Source organism: Formica exsecta, unplaced genomic scaffold, assembly GCF_003651465.1.
Source record: "Formica exsecta isolate Colony F162 unplaced genomic scaffold, ASM365146v1 scaffold175, whole genome shotgun sequence".
Taxonomy (NCBI): domain Eukaryota; kingdom Metazoa; phylum Arthropoda; class Insecta; order Hymenoptera; family Formicidae; genus Formica; species Formica exsecta.
Genome location: NW_021849067.1, coordinates 753,268 through 763,317, shown reverse-complemented (window position 1 = coordinate 763,317; position 10,050 = coordinate 753,268).

Here is a 10,050-nt window from a genome sequence, read left to right as displayed (position 1 = left end):
TCCCTTTTTCACCCTACCCCTCCTACACTGACGCACTACGTGAAGCTGGTATCGCATTCACGGTCCACTGCCTCAGGATTCGGGTCTCCACCCCGCGCGTTTCTCTGCGCGCCGACTCTTTCTTGTAAAAAGAGAGAATACAGAGGATACACCAACCCTCGTCGGCGATCCGTAACCCCCGATCGTCAGAATCGAAGGTATTGCACAACGAAACGTACTTAGCGAACCGCTACATAAATAACGCATCTGCCCGTCGCACTTCGCTGCTATATATATACACGTTTTAAGCGGCTATGCATTTTTTGATTCGCTGGAAATAGCGTTACGCTGTTTAAATGTATCAAAAATTGTTAAATTCTCTCTATCTTGCTGTTATGGAAATATTATGTATATTGCAATAATTACAATAATTATTAAAGAATTATTAATTATTGAGAAAACACTATCGTTATCGATAAAAACTGTTGATTTAGAAGAGATATCTCATATCATATCTTTTTTTATTGGAAAAAAAAAAATTGATATTAATCTCGTCAAGGAATCAACGAAACCTATATTTGTAAGATTAAAAACGTGGGAAAAGTTACCTTGTAATACGCGTACAAAATTGTACATTTTATTCGTCGCCATGTTGTACGCATTAAACGAGTAATGAAGAACTTTTGATCGAGAATATAATAGGAGATATTTTTTCGAGAATGAAACATGAATGGAACATGAGATGAACGCTGAGATGATTCCAAGTCATATTAATATAACACGGAAATGATTTAGATTGTTGCGCAGCTTATATACACTCGGCGTTATGTTTGGCACTTGCGACCAGACTTCAAATGCATATCGTATCTGTAAAGAATAAATATTTTAGAGTGATATTTTAAAAGTATTCTTTTTTCAAACGCGAGAGAGAGAATACAAGTTTTATTGAGACCGTATAATATGATAAAAATATATATGCATCTTTCTCAAAATAACGTTATAATTATGGTATCATTGAAAAATACACGTAAAGTGTCATATATATATATATGACATTTTACGTGTGTTTGCGCTTTAAAATGTATATATAACATATGGTATGTCAAATATATATATATATATTTGACATACCATATGTTATATATACATTTTAAAGCGCAAACACGTAAACGCGTTAGAATGCGGTAGATGGAATAGACGCGATTGCGAAATTCTTATTCTAACAAGCATGCATTGGCTTTTTGCCAAGTCGTGATGCCGGACCATTAACGAGCGGGCATTGCTTATCAGTTGCTGAGTTCGCGCTACCGCGCCATCCGATGTCCGATGACCAGCCGTCCGATGAAACTGTTTCTCCGTCCTCTCGTATCACCTAGAGGGACCTCTACGTCTCATAACTCGTCGCCGCATACCGGCAGTAAATGATGAAAACGATCTCGGCGTTGGCGTTGTCGTTGGCCGCCAACGCTCATCGATCTATCTATATCGATCGTAGATCCCGATTCGCGTCCTATCGCTCATGCGCCGTCATTTTATTAGTTATTTATAGACATCGCATCGATTTATCGCGATTATTCTTATACTAACAATAAGAGGATAAAATATGTCTCTCATTTTCTTTCTTCTCCCCCAGATTACACTATTTTTTCTAATCGATGACAACCGTATTAATAAGATAACCACAAGCGTGGACTAAAATGGTGTCCTCGATATTCGTACCTACTTTCACACCTACACACATACGCAACACACACACGCAGCACACACACACACACACACACACACACACATACACACACACACACACACACACACACACACACACACACACACACACACACACACACACACACACACACACACACACACACACACACACACACACACACACACACACACACACACACACACACACACACACACACACACACACACACACACACACACACACACACACACACACACACACACACACACACACACACACACACACACACACACACACACACACACACACACACACACACACACACACACACACACACACACACACACACACACACACACACACACACACACACACACACACACACACACACACACACACACACACACACACACACACACACACACACACACACACACACACACACACACACACACACACACACACACACACACACACACACACACACACACACACACACACACACACACACACACACACACACACACACACACACACACACACACACACACACACACACACACACACACACACACACACACACACACACACACACACACACACACACACACACACACACACACACACACACACACACACACACACACACACACACACACACACACACACACACACACACACACACACACACACACACACACACACACACACACACACACACACACACACACACACACACACACACACACACACACACACACACACACACACACACACACACACACACACACACACACACACACACACACACACACACACACACACACACACACACACACACACACACACACACACACACACACACACACACACACACACACACACACACACACACACACACACACACACACACACACACACACACACACACACACACACACACACACACACACACACACACACACACACACACACACACACACACACACACACACACACACACACACACACACACACACACACACACACACACACACACACACACACACACACACACACACACACACACACACACACACACACACACACACACACACACACACACACACACACACACACACACACACACACACACACACACACACACACACACACACACACACACACACACACACACACACACACACACACACACACACACACACACACACACACACACACACACACACACACACACACACACACACACACACACACACACACACACACACACACACACACACACACACACACACACACACACACACACACACACACACACACACACACACACACACACACACACACACACACACACACACACACACACACACACACACACACACACACACACACACACACACACACACACACACACACACACACACACACACACACACACACACACACACACACACACACACACACACACACACACACACACACACACACACACACACACACACACACACACACACACACACACACACACACACACACACACACACACACACACACACACACACACACACACACACACACACACACACACACACACACACACACACACACACACACACACACACACACACACACACACACACACACACACACACACACACACACACACACACACACACACACACACACACACACACACACACACACACACACACACACACACACACACACACACACACACACACACACACACACACACACACACACACACACACACACACACACACACACACACACACACACACACACACACACACACACACACACACACACACACACACACACACACACACACACACACACACACACACACACACACACACACACACACACACACACACACACACACACACACACACACACACACACACACACACACACACACACACACACACACACACACACACACACACACACACACACACACACACACACACACACACACACACACACACACACACACACACACACACACACACACACACACACACACACACACACACACACACACACACACACACACACACACACACACACACACACACACACACACACACACACACACACACACACACACACACACACACACACACACACACACACACACACACACACACACACACACACACACACACACACACACACACACACACACACACACACACACACACACACACACACACACACACACACACACACACACACACACACACACACACACACACACACACACACACACACACACACACACACACACACACACACACACACACACACACACACACACACACACACACACACACACACACACACACACACACACACACACACACACACACACACACACACACACACACACACACACACACACACACACACACACACACACACACACACACACACACACACACACACACACACACACACACACACACACACACACACACACACACACACACACACACACACACACACACACACACACACACACACACACACACACACACACACACACACACACACACACACACACACACACACACACACACACACACACACACACACACACACACACACACACACACACACACACACACACACACACACACACACACACACACACACACACACACACACACACACACACACACACACACACACACACACACACACACACACACACACACACACACACACACACACACACACACACACACACACACACACACACACACACACACACACACACACACACACACACACACACACACACACACACACACACACACACACACACACACACACACACACACACACACACACACACACACACACACACACACACACACACACACACACACACACACACACACACACACACACACACACACACACACACACACACACACACACACACACACACACACACACACACACACACACACACACACACACACACACACACACACACACACACACACACACACACACACACACACACACACACACACACACACACACACACACACACACACACACACACACACACACACACACACACACACACACACACACACACACACACACACACACACACACACACACACACACACACACACACACACACACACACACACACACACACACACACACACACACACACACACACACACACACACACACACACACACACACACACACACACACACACACACACACACACACACACACACACACACACACACACACACACACACACACACACACACACACACACACACACACACACACACACACACACACACACACACACACACACACACACACACACACACACACACACACACACACACACACACACACACACACACACACACACACACACACACACACACACACACACACACACACACACACACACACACACACACACACACACACACACACACACACACACACACACACACACACACACACACACACACACACACACACACACACACACACACACACACACACACACACACACACACACACACACACACACACACACACACACACACACACACACACACACACACACACACACACACACACACACACACACACACACACACACACACACACACACACACACACACACACACACACACACACACACACACACACACACACACACACACACACACACACACACACACACACACACACACACACACACACACACACACACACACACACACACACACACACACACACACACACACACACACACACACACACACACACACACACACACACACACACACACACACACACACACACACACACACACACACACACACACACACACACACACACACACACACACACACACACACACACACACACACACACACACACACACACACACACACACACACACACACACACACACACACACACACACACACACACACACACACACACACACACACACACACACACACACACACACACACACACACACACACACACACACACACACACACACACACACACACACACACACACACACACACACACACACACACACACACACACACACACACACACACACACACACACACACACACACACACACACACACACACACACACACACACACACACACACACACACACACACACACACACACACACACACACACACACACACACACACACACACACACACACACACACACACACACACACACACACACACACACACACACACACACACACACACACACACACACACACACACACACACACACACACACACACACACACACACACACACACACACACACACACACACACACACACACACACACACACACACACACACACACACACACACACACACACACACACACACACACACACACACACACACACACACACACACACACACACACACACACACACACACACACACACACACACACACACACACACACACACACACACACACACACACACACACACACACACACACACACACACACACACACACACACACACACACACACACACACACACACACACACACACACACACACACACACACACACACACACACACACACACACACACACACACACACACACACACACACACACACACACACACACACACACACACACACACACACACACACACACACACACACACACACACACACACACACACACACACACACACACACACACACACACACACACACACACACACACACACACACACACACACACACACACACACACACACACACACACACACACACACACACACACACACACACACACACACACACACACACACACACACACACACACACACACACACACACACACACACACACACACACACACACACACACACACACACACACACACACACACACACACACACACACACACACACACACACACACACACACACACACACACACACACACACACACACACACACACACACACACACACACACACACACACACACACACACACACACACACACACACACACACACACACACACACACACACACACACACACACACACACACACACACACACACACACACACACACACACACACACACACACACACACACACACACACACACACACACACACACACACACACACACACACACACACACACACACACACACACACACACACACACACACACACACACACACACACACACACACACACACACACACACACACACACACACACACACACACACACACACACACACACACACACACACACACACACACACACACACACACACACACACACACACACACACACACACACACACACACACACACACACACACACACACACACACACACACACACACACACACACACACACACACACACACACACACACACACACACACACACACACACACACACACACACACACACACACACACACACACACACACACACACACACACACACACACACACACACACACACACACACACACACACACACACACACACACACACACACACACACACACACACACACACACACACACACACACACACACACACACACACACACACACACACACACACACACACACACACACACACACACACACACACACACACACACACACACACACACACACACACACACACACACACACACACACACACACACACACACACACACACACACACACACACACACACACACACACACACACACACACACACACACACACACACACACACACACACACACACACACACACACACACACACACACACACACACACACACACACACACACACACACACACACACACACACACACACACACACACACACACACACACACACACACACACACACACACACACACACACACACACACACACACACACACACACACACACACACACACACACACACACACACACACACACACACACACACACACACACACACACACACACACACACACACACACACACACACACACACACACACACACACACACACACACACACACACACACACACACACACACACACACACACACACACACACACACACACACACACACACACACACACACACACACACACACACACACACACACACACACACACACACACACACACACACACACACACACACACACACACACACACACACACACACACACACACACACACACACACACACACACACACACACACACACACACACACACACACACACACACACACACACACACACACACACACACACACACACACACACACACACACACACACACACACACACACACACACACACACACACACACACACACACACACACACACACACACACACACACACACACACACACACACACACACACACACACACACACACACACACACACACACACACACACACACACACACACACACACACACACACACACACACACACACACACACACACACACACACACACACACACACACACACACACACACACACACACACACACACACACACACACACACACACACACACACACACACACACACACACACACACACACACACACACACACACACACACACACACACACACACACACACACACACACACACACACACACACACACACACACACACACACACACACACACACACACACACACACACACACACACACACACACACACACACACACACACACACACACACACACACACACACACACACACACACACACACACACACACACACACACACACACACACACACACACACACACACACACACACACACACACACACACACACACACACACACACACACACACACACACACACACACACACACACACACACACACACACACACACACACACACACACACACACACACACACACACACACACACACACACACACACACACACACACACACACACACACACACACACACACACACACACACACACACACACACACACACACACACACACACACACACACACACACACACACACACACACACACACACACACACACACACACACACACACACACACACACACACACACACACACACACACACACACACACACACACACACACACACACACACACACACACACACACACACACACACACACACACACACACACACACACACACACACACACACACACACACACACACACACACACACACACACACACACACACACACACACACACACACACACACACACACACACACACACACACACACACACACACACACACACACACACACACACACACACACACACACACACACACACACACACACACACACACACACACACACACACACACACACACACACACACACACACACACACACACACACACACACACACACACACACACACACACACACACACACACACACACACACACACACACACACACACACACACACACACACACACACACACACACACACACACACACACACACACACACACACACACACACACACACACACACACACACACACACACACACACACACACACACACACACACACACACACACACACACACACACACACACACACACACACACACACACACACACACACACACACACACACACACACACACACACACACACACACACACACACACACACACACACACACACACACACACACACACACACACACACACACACACACACACACACACACACACACACACACACACACACACACACACACACACACACACACACACACACACACACACACACACACACACACACACACACACACACACACACACACACACACACACACACACACACACACACACACACACACACACACACACACACACACACACACACACACACACACACACACACACACACACACACACACACACACACACACACACACACACACACACACACACACACACACACACACACACACACACACACACACACACACACACACACACACACACACACACACACACACACACACACACACACACACACACACACACACACACACACACACACACACACACACACACACACACACACACACACACACACACACACACACACACACACACACACACACACACACACACACACACACACACACACACACACACACACACACACACACACACACACACACACACACACACACACACACACACACACACACACACACACACACACACACACACACACACACACACAC